Source organism: Lutra lutra, chromosome 5, assembly GCF_902655055.1.
Source record: "Lutra lutra chromosome 5, mLutLut1.2, whole genome shotgun sequence".
Taxonomy (NCBI): Eukaryota; Metazoa; Chordata; class Mammalia; order Carnivora; family Mustelidae; genus Lutra; species Lutra lutra.
The window spans coordinates 86,875,793-86,890,494 of record NC_062282.1 but is presented as its reverse complement, the minus strand read 5'-3'; the positions used below and the strand labels follow the sequence as shown (position 1 = coordinate 86,890,494).

Sequence of the window (14,702 nt, the reverse complement as noted above, 5' to 3'; positions counted from 1 at the left end):
AAAAATTTTTCTGATATATAATAGAATCACATAACTTTCTAAGGAAACTCTTACAAATGGATCCATTACATTATCATGCCAAGAGCTAATGCAGTATTGTACTTTCTGGGAAATGCTACAAGCCTTTCAAGAATTTACCTCATTAATTAATCTCAAAAAATGTTTAAGACCAAAACATGTTTTGCATTTTCATATAACTAAGCATGTCTCACAAATACCAAATGTTTTTTTCCACATCGTTACATCTAAACCATTATAAATATTAAAAAGGATGTATACAGATAACAGTCATGCTTTCTTCTCTCATTGTGTTACTACCAGCTGAGAACTAGTCAATGTGTGCCAGACTTGGCTTTTCAAAGTAGAGTCTAGGAATTAGCCATGTGAGTACTAACTAGGAGCTTGTTTAGAAATGCAAATTCTTGGAATTTGTTGAGCCTACATCATCTCAGTTCCAGTTATCCCCCTGCCTAATCCTGCTTCCTACCCCTCCCTTTCAGAGACATCAATAAATAGGCTATGCCCCAAAGTAAAGCAACCACATAAATTCCTCTAATAAAGATGAAGTTTTCCATGTTTACTTGGAAAGTATATTGGGAGTACTGGCACTTGGCAGTATAATAGGTACGGCATAGATATTAGTTCAACAAATGCATACTGCTGTCTTGGAAATCTCACAGCTATCTTCCATATCCCAATTATGTATTTTCTATAGTGATGTTTCCCAACTTTACAAATCCACCCTCACTTTTGATAAACACAAAAATGTTATTCACTCTCACTCTTAGAGACAGCACACAGTGACCCCTCTAGTTGAAAATGTCAAATATTCAAGAGGGTCAGTCCTCTGTATATCCCAGAAGGCCAAGAAGCTTTGGTCTAAATTTATTTTCTGTAATCAGTATCAAAAAGTAATAGACTTCTTTTGATTTTATTTTTTTTATTTTTTTAAAGCTTTTATTTGACAGAGAGAGATCACAACTAGGAAGAGAGACAGGCAGAGAGAGAGGAGGAAGCAGGCTCCCTGCCAAGCAGAGAGCCTGACTCAGAACTCGATCCCAGGACCCTGAGATCATGACTTGAGCCGAAGGCAGAGGCTTAACCCACTGAGCCACCCAGGCACCCTGATTTTAATTTAATTTAATTTTATTTATTTTTTTTAAAGATTTTATTTATTTATTGGACAGACAGAGATCACAAATAGGCAGAGGCAGGCAGAGAGAGAGAGGCAGGGGGAAGTAGGCTCCCTGCCAAGCAGAGAGCCCGAAGCGGGGGTCGATCCCAGGACCCTGGGATCATGACCTGAGCTGAAGGCAGAGGCTTTATCCCACTGAGCCACCCAGGCGCCCCCTGATTTTAATTTTAAATAAATGAATCTTTTTCTTCAGTGAGTCACTTTGCAAACTTCCATCTCTTGTTCATTTTCTATAGACAAGGCATCCCACTTACATAATTGCATCACAGAGGGCCCTGTACTTAAAAAAAATCCCTTCATTTGGGTTATTAGATTACTACTGCTGTCTTGAAATTCTTGTTTATTTTTCAACAAGGGGCCCCACATTTTCATTTTGCACAAAACCCTGCAAATTTTGTAGCCAATCCCATCTGCAAATCTGATTCTTAATGAGGGATGGTAATCAAAATCATTAGTGAAAGACATTCTTCCCCAAATACACGTGCCAGGGCCCCACCTTCTGAAATTCTGATTCAAGAGGTATGGGGTAGGGTTTGTACATGTATAATTTTTAAAACACACATATTTAAGAAACAGTCCTCTGTATGAATTCTACCTCGTAACTACTCACGTTGCCTTAAATAAGTTCTACTTGAATAATAAAAGAAACCCCTTAATGACTTTTAAGTGTGAGAGGCACTACTTGGTCTCTAATAGTATTTAGAATTGAACACTCCAAGCTCTAATTGTTTCTCAGTCTTGGGAGATCTCCCTTCCGCCCATCCATTAAATATTGACTCCTTTGGGAGTTTTACCTTGGGCCGTCTCTTCTCTCTCTACATCCTATTCCTTAGAGGCCTCAATCACCATCTATGGATATTAGCTATTTATAACAGTATATTTATCATATAAGTCATTTTGATTTTTCTATTTGAAACCTTTACTAAATATTTCAATTTTTTTTAAAATTCCAGTATAATTAACATAGTGTTATATCTGTTTCAGGTATACAAAATAATGATTCACCAATTCTATATATTACTAAGTTTTCATCATAAGTGTACTCTTAATTCTCTTCACCCTTCAAATTTTCTTTTATAGCTTTTTTTTTTTTTAAAGATTTTATTTATTTGACAGACAGAGATCACAAGTAGGCAGAGAGGCAGGCAGAGAGAGGGGAAGGGAAGCAGGCTCCCTGCTGAGCAGAGAGCCCGATGCGGGGCTTGATCCCAGGACCCTGAGATCATGACCTGAGCCGAAGGCAGAGGCTTTAACCCACTGAGCCACCCAGGCGCCCCCTTTTATAGCTTTTTATTTACAGTATCGATTGAGCAGTTTTGAGGTTTTATTCATTACACACTTAAATCTTTATATATTTATATACCTACTCTGTACGGAATTTGCTTTGCATTCACCCATGCTTTTTAAATTAATATATAATGTATTATTTGTTTCAGGGGTATAGGTCTGTGAATCATCAGTCTTGCACCATTCACAGCGCTCACTGTAGCACATACCCTCCCCAGTGTCCATCACCCAGCCACCCTAATTCTCCCCCCTGCCCTCCAGCAACCCTGTTTCCTGAGATTAAAAGTCTTATGGTTTTCCTCCCTGGTCCCACCTTGTTTCATTGTTATCTCCCTTCCCCCCACAATCCCCTACCCTGACTCTCAAATTCCTCATATCAGAAAGATCATATGATCATTGTCTTTCTCTGATTGACTTATTTTGCTTAGCATGATACCCTCTAGTTCTATCCATGTCATTGCAAATGGCAAGATTTCAGGGGTTTTATGACTGCATAGTATTCCTTTGGATATATATACCACATCTTTATCCATTCATCTGTTGATGGACATCCAGGCTCTTTCCATAGTTTGGCTGTTGTGGACACTGCTGCTAGAAACATTCAGGTGCACGTGCCCTTTTGGATCACTAGTATTTGTATCATTTGTATTTGTATTTTTAGGGTAAATTACCAGTAGTGTGATTGCTGGGTCGTAGGATAGCTCTATTTTCAACTTTGAGGAACTTCCATACTGTTCTCCAGAGTGGCTGCACCATCTTGCATTCCCACCAACAATGTAGGAGGGTTCTCCTTTCTCTGCATCCTCACCAACACCTGTCATTTCCTGAATCAAAGTATCATTCTTATCATAAGTTAGATTAATTTCTGAATTTTTTTTCTTCCAATTCTAGGAATGTATGTTCTGAAAGTCTGTAGTATATGTGAGGGGAAAAGGAAGAAAGAATAAATTTTTTGCCCAAAGAGCCTGTTATAATGTAGAATGAGAACTGATTTACAATATGCACACACTATGCATTTATTTTAAGGGCCTAGAGAAGCAGATAAAAATAAAGGTCTAGGTACTAGAGAAGCATAGGATCCAAACAGCCTCTATTATTACTGGTGTGCCTATTTTATTTGATATGTCAGCAAATCAGTTTGGGGCAAGTTAGAGCTGAAGCCAGAGAGCACAGGATTCAAACTACAATTTACTACGGAATTCTAAAAAAATGGAAAAATAGTTGACACAGATAGCATTTTGTATGATGGATAAACTAAAAAACTGAAAAATATTTATGCAAATAATAGGTATCCTGAAGACACTAAAAACAAATATTAACCATGTTGGGATAAAAGTTCCTTTCCTGGCAGATTTATGTATACTCCTCATCTTATTACAGGTTGTGTGTTGCTGCTGCTTCTTTCGTGTTTGCAACAAGCACTCTATGAGATTCTACATTAAAGTGGGGACTTTATTGTTCTGCTTTTGTAATTTAACCTTTGCCTCTGAGATTACTTATATTTGTGTTTGTGGAAAGTATCATTCCCGATTCAATGTTACAGAAAACTGAATTTAGCCTTCTGCTTAAAATGTAGAAAAGTGCAAGAAAATGTAACTTCCACCTTACCAACAACAAAACCAGCTCTTATTACACAAAAATGTTTCTTGAGCCAATCAAAGAAATGAGGTCCTAAGGCAATCAATAAAAGGAATTCTAAAGAGGGACAAGTTCCTGCAAGGGGAAATAGAATATACAAATCGTTTCACCTTAAACAAGAACAGGAGAAAGAAGTGTTCGCCCTACAACAGTTAAGAGGTGAGCAAGACTTTTAACAAATCCTTAATGCCAAGTATGGGCTAGCATGTCTTTTCCAAATGTGACTAGGAGAAGCTAGTCACAAACAAGCTCTCTATCAGAGAGGGTGCCACGGAGTGTTCACAAGAAAGACTGGAGATGGGTCAGGAGACTGATCTCACCCACCCTCACCCTCTCCTCAGTGAAGCAAATGGCAAGATATAATCACTTACCTGTATCATAGGACAAAGAATCCTCTCACTACGGGCACAAACAAAACTCCACTGCCTCTGGAGGAGGAATAAAAACAAATACATTCCCTCTGGAAAGGAGCAGGAAATCCTCTCACTCGGGACACGGGAGAAGATCTATTAACCACGGGGGAAGAGGTAAAAGCAAAACCTCTCTACTTATCGGGGAAGGGCAAGAAAGAAGCTCAGGCCCAGGACCTGGCACCAAGTTCCAGAAATCTGCTACCACTGGAATAAATAGGAAGTCATCTCTTGCCCAAGACCAACTGCAGATCTAAGGCCTAGTTTGTCTACAAAGGGTAGGAAAGGCAGAAATGCTGAGAAAGCTTCACATCCACGGCCTAGGGTTACAAGCCTTGCATAGGACAACTCAGGTCATGCTAATATGGCCACAAGCCTAGCACCAAGTAACCAGCAACCACGGTCTTCTGCTAGGAGAGAGAGGAGAGCATGGTGAGAGAGAGCGAAAGAACCCTTCTGTGGAGGACCTGTGCAGAGCAACCCAGACCTCACTCGAAGCACAAGGTAATAGTAGCACACAATTAAAGGAATTTTCAGCCTATTGTACACTGAAGCCCAAACACAGCTCAAAATTTGGCTAAGTTGAATCACCTCCACACATGCTGATGGCCTGCCAGAACAAGTACATCTATTTCCAGGTATAAAAACTATTTACCTGAGTCTCTACACATGACCGGAATTTGAGCAATGTTTGTCATGATATAGTCAGCAGAACCGAACTAAGACATGACTCAGATATTAGAGCTATCAAACAGAAATTTTAAGATAACTGTATGAACCACTTCGTGAAAAATATTTAAATGGTGTCTAAGTAGTTTTTCTCTTTATATGTTGTCTAACAGGATAGTTTGGGATGTTAATATTCCACTCCTATAAGCAAGAAACCAGGACCACTGTTACTTCCTTAACTTAGGAATCTGAATGAACTAGAAATGTCCACATGAAGTCCATGACTCTTCCAGTCTTTAAGGAGAGACCAGATTAATGGAAAACTTACCTCAGGGTATGGTGAGGGAGTGCCTAGAAGGGCAGCAGAAAGTAAGAGTAAGAAATGTCCCACCCAACCTCAGAGTGGGGAGAGATTAAGAATTTGTAGGCTCCATGAGTTTGATGCAAAGGGCTTGCCCAGGACTTTGGTGGTGCTCATGACCTAGAATCTCAGCCAACTCTAAGTTTATGTGTTGGGTGAGAGTGATCTCCAATAATGATTGAGATAAAGTTGCTACTATTCCAATTGGACACACACTATGTATTTATTTTAAGATGGAAGATTCAAGATGAATTTTTCATTTGTGATATTATATTCAAGAATACACAACAGGGTTCACATCCATACCCTTGTTTTCAACTTTATATCATTATATAATAATGTATATTCTGTGGTACACAGCTTCTAAAAGATCTCCCACTGATCTTGCCTTTTGTTATTCACACTCTCTGTAATGCTCTCTTGAGTTCGATTTGAACTAGTAACTCCATCTAATTAACAGAATACAGCACAAGTGATGTGATATCACTTTTGAGATCAGGTTTTTAAATTCTAACTTCTTTCTTACACTCTCCTCTCGCTTGCCCTGATGAAGCCAGCAGCCATGCTGTGGACTGTGCTACAGAGATGCACACATGGCAAAGAACTCACAGGGAAGTCTTTGATCAATAGGTTGTGAGAAACAGGCCTTCTGTCCAACAACCTTAGAGGAACTAAATCTTGTGAACAGTAATTTGAGCGAACTTTGTAGCAGATTTTTGCCCAGTCAAGCCCTAATATGACTATATTCCAGCCAAGACCTTGAGTACAGTTTTGTTAAACCACACACAGATTCCTAACCCACAGAAATAGGGAAATAATGTGGCTTTATGCCATTAAGTTTGGGAATGATTTATTATGCAGCTGTAACTAAAACAGATTTCAAGAGAGAAAGGAGAAAGTTATTAATGTACATCTATCAATATGTGATATTTCTTTCTAAGTAGGTCTAGCCAGTAGTTCTTCAGCAAGGGTGCATATAAGAATAAGCCAGGGCTAAGGGAAGTTATTAGAACAGAGAAATATATGGGAAAAGTAAAGTGGGGGTAATAAAAATGACGGATGGCAAAGTCCATTTTGTTCCAATCGGATTCCAATGCCTGAGCTCTGGTTCAGTCCATAGCAGGTGAGGCTGTCAGGGCCACTGTCCCAGGATTTGATCTCCTTGTTACAGAAGAGCCCTGGCTCACCACATTCCTTATGTGGTCTCTCAGGATTCTTTGGTTTCCTCCTCTTATCTACCATTTGGATTTGGTTTCCAAATTGCATAGAAGACAAATGAGACTGAAGGGGAACAGTATTGTGGTATCATCAGAATCTTATACACCCCCTGAACTCTGCCAAACAAACAAACAAACTTATCCCTAGAACTTATTCCAGGACAGTTTCAGCAGTCAAATTTTAGGAAATGGCTCCAGGTGATCCTACAAAAGCTCATAAAACATTCCATGGTTTAATTCAATTGTTCTGCTCTGGCAAAGCTTATGCAACAGTTCATGGCATTCCTGACAGAGTACGGTATAACATCCTTTCATGTGTATAGTGTCTTTACAACTCCTTCAGGATCACTGGCTAGCCAAATGGGGCAAGTTTCATTTTCAGCCATGTCACCAACCATGTCACTAACCATGTTACTAACCAAGATTTCATGTTATTTCCAGAAAAGGTTGGCATAGTTAGAGGTTCAAAACAATCCCTACAGAAGGTAAATAAACAACAGTGAGGAGGGAAAAAACCAACAAAGATTTGATAGGTGTTTTTAGACTATGGTGACCTTTATAGGTTAAGGGCCTATCATCCGAAAAAAATAACAGAAAACTTACTCTTCTCAGGTGGCTGAAAATAATTTAATTATGGAAGGTTCTTATAATTAAATGTGGTAACAACCATTAAAGAATGATCAATTAGACATTAACCTCTCTGCTTAAGAATGTCCCATGATATTCCCTTCTTCTTCTATACCCTATTATTTCAATCTAGCTCATCATAACATGTTAAGAAGGTCTAAAATAGAGATGCCAAAGACATAAAATGCCACATTGAAAATGTGATATAGGTAGTTTATGAAGACAATACAAAAGGATACTACATCTTATCAAACAATTCCATTTATAACTATACCAAAAAAAGTAAAATGCCTAGGAATAAACTTAACCAAGGGGGTGAAAGACCTGTATTCTGAGACATAAAAAACATTGATCAAAGAAATTGAAGATGACATGAACAAATGGAAAGATACTTCATACTCATGGATTAGAAGGATTACTATTGTTAAAATGCCCACATTACCCAAAGCAATCTACAGATTCAGTGCAATCCCTATCGAAACACCAACAACATTTTTCATGGAACTAAGACAAGTAATACTAAAATTCATAAGGAAGCACAAAAGGCCCTGAATAGCCCAAGGAATCTCGAGAAGGAAGAACTAAGCTGAAGGTATCACAATCCCACATTTCAAGATATACTGCAAGGGTGTGGTAATCAAAACAGGATGGTACTGGCACACGCATGTGTGCATGCGCGCGCGCTCACACACACACACAGACATATAGATCAACGGAATGGAACAGAAAGCCCAGAAATAAATCCAGGATTACATAATCAATTACTCTCCAATACAGGAGGCAAGAATATACACTGGGGAAAAGACACTGAAACCGAAGACTTTTTGATTCTAGGTGTCAGTGGAGGGTTTCACACAATTAGATCACAACTGTTACTTGGCTGACATCAACTGGACAATATAACCTGATATCAAAGATACTCACACACAGGAAAAATGTACACCCTGCAACAGATGAAATTAGTTTTAAGTCCTTAGAAGAGAAGTGATTTCATACTTGGGGAGTCCAGTTTCTCACCAAAAAAACAAAACCCTCTATGAAATTCCAGGACTGGACACAAGCAATTACAAAGGCTTTACCTGGCAGGCCTTATAGGAGAAAGCTGTCCTCCCCATATCAGATTTGGTGTAAAGCCAGAACACTGCAATCTCTGAAGGTTGCTGCAGTGAAGGACTCAGGCCTAGGTGACTCCATTTGGAGGTCTCCTTATGGAGGAAAACTGGAAGACGGTTTCCTTCATTTGGACTTAATGCTTTTTCACTCCTAGCCCTCCCTTTGTACTCTTCCCTCCCTCTTTGTCCATAAATCTGCAGAAGGCTTTTATTTGCTGCTCACTCTACAGTGAGACAACACCCCATATTCATGTTAATGCAACTGACCTTCACCCAATGGGCGATTTCACAGGAAGAAGTGGAACAGGGGCGTCTTTCTCTGGTTTAGACTCCTGTTTATACTGTTACAATAAGTGATTAGAAGCTTGACTGCCACTTTCATCTTGGCTTATTTAATCCAATACTCCAGCACACAGCGGCTCAACTGAGTTTGTGCCATCAGTCGATTTGAGTAGAATGCAGTAAAGCAGTAACACAAAGCATAGGAACAGTCAGAGGTTCCTAAGAAGTTTGTTAGCCAGAATTTCCAGGTTTTTCTTTTTCTGGGGATTCAAGCAAATGTTGAGCAACTGCTACTAAAACACATGACAAAATTTATTAATCAATTGGAAACAATTCACAACATTGTAGTTATGTATTTGGATGACAAAATATTTGATTCTCATGAGAAGGGAATTCAAGGAAAGAAGGTAGCACCTAAACTTATGGTAGTCAAGGAAGGCTTTATGGAAGAAATTCCTCTTTGCTAACACCAAACTAGTACAATTTGGGTAATTAGTGGACAAAGCAAATCCATATTAGAGTATAATATCCCCATTTTTAAAGAATATAAAGAGTTCTAACACTGTGGAATATTTTCCTGGTTAGATTTTTTCTTTTTTTTTTTTTTTTGGTAAATTAAAGATGTATACCCCTCTAGCAACAAATATTTTCCACTGCAGAGTGACATAGAATGGGATATATGATCGTTTTTCAAACTTGTTTTGACTACGTTATTGTATTTGTATACCCTAAATCCAAACTAGTGGATTAAACAGAGGGCATCTTGAATATATTCCTCCACAGTTGTTTAGCTAATCCACTATGTGCCAATTAATAGGCAATTTGGCCAGTTACCAGCCATTGGGTTGGAAAGCAGCGTCCTCCAATAAGGTATAGCCACTCTGATCTAAATAGCGGCACTCTGAAAGCTAATTCGGAATAATTAAGTTTTGGAAAAGAAGCCTGGCTTCCCTCCAGCTGTTCAATTAAATTAGCTTATTTATTATGCTTCACTTTCAACTCCACTTTCTTGAAAATATGTTGATAATATTTTTCAAACCACAAATATTGAGTACTTTCTCAATGCCAGAGAGAAGTACATGCTTTCCTAGAGCTTAGAGTTCAAACTCAGTCTAGACTCTAGAGCTGCACTATGGATACAGAAGCCAGTGGCTATGGAACACTTCAAACACGGCTAGTGCAACTAATATAATTTTTTAATTTTATTAACCTAAATTTAAATTTTAAAACTGAGAGTTGCTTCAGCTATTGGAAAACTTTTAAGTGGGTTTGGAACAACTTGGGTATGTGAACCTATATTGGATATGTGAATCACAGTATGTATTATGTATCTTTTATAAAGACTAAATACTGTTGAAGTATTTCCAATGAAAACCACATCCAAAATGAGATGTGAGGTAATTACAAAATGTGCGGTCACTCTCAAAGATTTAGTACCCAAAAAAGTAAAATATCTCTTTAATTTTTATATTGATTATATGCTGTAATATTTGGGATGTATTGACTTCATATATGGCTCACATTGCATTTCTAAAGTACAGCACTATTCTAGAGCAGTGCTTTGCCCATAGAAAGCTTAAACACATGGCTAACTTAGGAAGCTCTACTGCAGGTACCTCAGCTCGTGCTCATTTTCTTTCTGTCCCCTTTCTTCTTTCTTCCCTTGTTTTCTTCTCCATCCTTCCTCTAACAATGATGTGCACTGGACTCTTAATTACTGATCCAGGTTTTAGAAAATTCAAGGCAATACATCTCTTACTGGTTCAGAATATAACAATTAAAAAAAAATTGAAGGACTTAGCAACCCTAACATATTAGGAGTATCTTAGAAACTTTAGGGAAAGTTGTCAAAGAAACAGCTTTGCATTTCCCCATGGACAGTATCAGAAGTCATTTTCTAATAAGCCACTAAAACTTCTTATGCACTTTAAGTTTTAAAGTCACAAAGTCCTGAAAAATTAATAAAAGACAAAGTAGTTACCTTATTTTAATTTTATAAAATCAGACATTAAATAAATAAAATTATAATGGAGAAAAGCTTTCAGCAAAGCATTTTAGTCATCACAGAATGGACTCATTAAGTTATCATTATCTGTACTTCTAATATTCCACTCTCCAACTCCAACAGCATTGTCAGGCTACACAAAGAGAATGGGAAGTGTCTTGCTTAACAGTTCATATAGATTCATTGCTATTTAAAGCTAACAAAGAAGTTAGTCTTTGTCCTGACTCAGTTTAATACAGAAATCCATTGACTGTTCCTGAGAACATACGATTTCATCATTATTGGCAGAGACTGCAGGCCAATTCCCAATTGGGCAATTCTTGGGCACACAGACACAAGCTACTTTTTCCAGCCTCCCTTACAGTTAGATTCATCTGAGTTCTCAACACTGGAATATGTGAAAAGAGATGTATATGCCATTTCCTTGCCAACCCATCAAAATCTTCCATATATGGGCATATGTCCTCCCGCCCCTGCCCCAACTATTCCTTTCTTTGGCTTGATGAAGAGAAGCATAAGGACCTTGGAAGCCATGTATCAAAGATTACAAAGCTAAATGATGGAAGAAGCCTAGAGTCCTAAATAAATATTTGAAAGGCCACCTACCTACCAGGAATTTGAATTCCCTCCTTGTACAGTCAAGGTGGGGAAAATAAAAAAAGTAATTCTATCTTAAGTCACTGAAGTCTTAGGGGTTTAACAGCAGCTAGTGTTACCCTAACAGATATAATCAGTAACCCGAAGGACTGTAATTTAGCTTAAGACAAACCATTTTCACAGCTCTTGGTGTCACCAGTGAGCAGCAAGATAGCACCCCATCTCTTGGTTGCATTTTTTCTCACTCTTTTTTACCACTCAAGGTGTAGTTTGTACAACCTGATTAGGTAAACACATAAACAGGTGTAGAAAGACAAAAATGCCCAAGTGGCTTATATAAAGGCATTCAACATCACTAATCACCAAGTAAATAAAAATTACAACCACAGGAAATTACTAGAATTAATACTGGAAGTACCAAGTAATGGGTTGGATGTTGAGCAAATTTAATATTCTCAAAATACTGGTGGCCATGTTAAATGGTACAACCACTTTGGAAAACTCTTGGGCTATTTCTAATAAAGTTAAACCCAAACCTAACTTTTTAAAAATAATTAAATTAAAAAAAATTTTATAAACATATATTTTTATATATGTGAATCACTAGGTTTACACACTTCACAGCACTCACCATAGCACATACCCACCCCAATGTCCATAACCCCACCCCTCTCTCCCTCCCCCCTCCCCCCAGCAACCCTCAGTTTGTTTTGTGAGATTAAGAGTCACTTATGCTAAACCTAACTTTTGACCCAGCAATTCCACCCCTAGGAGAACTGAATGCTATGTTCACCAAAAGACTTATACAAGAATAAAGGAGCTTTATTCATAAAAAACTGGAAACCCAAGTGCCCATCAACATGAAATTGGAAAAATTATTTGTAATATATTTATATGACAGAATGCTACACAATAAAAATATAAACTACTGATACACAAAACACAACATGGATAAATTCCACAGATTTTATGTAGGCCAAAAGTCAGACACAAAAGAGGACATACTCTATGACTCTATTTATATAGAGTTCAACAACAGGTAAATCTAACTGTGGTAATAAAAATCAGAATAGTAATTACCTTTAGGTAGGCATTTGACTGGAAAGGGGCAAGAAGGTGATACAAGTGTTATATATCTTGATTTGGGTGATAGATAGAAGTATACACAGGTAAAAATTTAAGCCATACACTTAAGATTTGTGCATTTTATTAAATTTTATTTCAAATAAAGAAACAGCTTGGGGTGCCTGGGTGGCTCAGCAGGTTGAGCCTCTGCCTTTGGCTTGGGTCATGATCTCGGGGTCCTGGAATCGAGCCCTGCATCCCCCTTCTCTCTCTGCCTGCTGCTCTGCCTACTTGTGATCTCTCTCTCTGTCAAGTAAATAAAGTCTTTAAAAAAATTGTGGGGAATATTTGAAGAGCTTAGAAAAATGTAACTTTCAGGGCAATGTTGTTAAAAAAAAAAAAAAAAAAGAAAAAAAGAAACAGCTTGTCCCAGAGCACACAATTATTAGTAAGAAGTTGAGCTGGGATTCAAACTTAGGTCAACTTGAGTCTTTGACTACAGTAGTGTTCATTTTCCTACCACATTATACATAGAGGAGAAAACTATAAGCCTCTGTTACCACTTAGTTTAAATAAGTGATTAGCATCACTCTCAATAATATCTCTTAACATCCACACTATGGTAAACTATACTTATTTTGGCACTGCATTCTAGGTCAAATGCTTGTATTAACTTTGTGGCACTGTATCAACAGTCTTGTTTACAGAATTGAAATAAATTATTTCAGCTATGTTTTCTACAACTTTGGATGACTGGTAACACAGTAAGATAATTCAGAACAAACATATTAAGATGAAACTGTCAGAACCTGCATTGCATTTACCTGGCAAGAACACACTGGCTGATTACCATGTGCAAATGACCATGAGTAAATCTCCAGTGGTGAACATCTTAAGAATGATTGAAAAAAATTAACAGATGAGGTACAGAGTAAGATGCCAAAATGGTCAATTAACAAGCATCACTCATGTCCATGCAGTATCTGTAATAGAGATTGAAAAACTATATAGTTGCAGATGTGATTTGACTTGTTTCTCAACTATCCATTTAACATTGATAAGGCAACTAATGCAATACTAGAATAAGACTTGAACATTAAAATACAAGTGCACCAACATTTACCTATGATACTCTGCATTCTTATACAAGGCTGCCTCTCTTAAAAAATATTTTTTTGTAAATGCATGCATTATGTGACTTCTTCACATAGTCACATAAATGTGACTTCTTCATTGACTGGAGATGAACACGGAGAAAAATGCAGTTACTGTCTTCTATATATATATAAGCCAACCAAGGCCTAAAGTAGATCTATGCTAGACAAGTCAACAAATAAAGCCAATGTTTACTCCAACTAGTTATTTATTATAAAGCATCATGCTGACCTTGTTATATAGCAGCCTCTCCTATACATAAAAATTTTTTAAGAAAGTGTTTGGATTTCTGTTGAGAATGTTTTAATCTCCCACATGCTAACCCCCCTCCTAAAACTAAATTATTAACCCCCCTCCTAAAACAAAAATCAAATTAAAATAGACATACCCAATACTTTGGGATAGTTAATAAGTTCATACATTCAGAACAAGAAAATTGGTTTTTGTTCCTGAATAGTGAAAAAGAATCCCATAAACACATTAGACTCCAAATCCAGAAAACACTAACTACTGGAGACCAAAAAAAAAAAAAAAAAAAAAAATCCTTTGGGGGATTCTTACCAAAAATTCCCCCACAGAAAAAGCAAAATTCCAATACTCTACTTTGACAATTTGACAATCATCCCCTAAATTACAGGAAAACAATTAATGAATCATTTAAAGGATTAACAGATTTAATTGAATCACCAGCCCCCGAACTTGGGGACAAATGATTTACTCACTTCAATTTCCAGCGTCTGTAGCGTCCTAGCACACCACCCTGTCGTCCCCCGTCCTCTCCTGACATGAAATCCTCATGGCACTACCATAACGTGGGAGTGTTAATCTGCGGTTCCGGACCCTTTGCCTGGGTCCGTTATGGATTTGAGAGAGGTTGGTAAAATCGCTGAGATCTAATATACAAGTGGGGTTTGTAATTTACGTGATCTAAAAGGTTTCAGAACGCTGGAAGTCCAAGGAAACCCCACAGGGCCAGCCCACCACCCACCAGCACACCCGTCGCCCAGGCACCCACCCCTCCCCGACTGTTCAGCCCCCTTGGTCGCCTCAGCCCAAACTCCCGCTCCACCCCGCAGGCTCCC

The 14,702-nt window shown here is 38.0% G+C and overlaps 1 protein-coding gene across 1 annotated transcript in view; it reads right to left on the bottom strand.

Moving 5' to 3' along the window:
* IL31RA (interleukin 31 receptor A) overlaps positions 1-14,430 on the bottom strand; it is a 76,860-nt gene extending 62,430 nt beyond the window's left edge. The window contains exon 1 of the mRNA XM_047730607.1: positions 14,343-14,430. The gene's annotated coding sequence lies outside the window, so the exon portion shown is untranslated. The remainder of the gene's footprint in view (positions 1-14,342) is intronic.
* Positions 14,431-14,702: the final 272 nt, after the last annotated feature.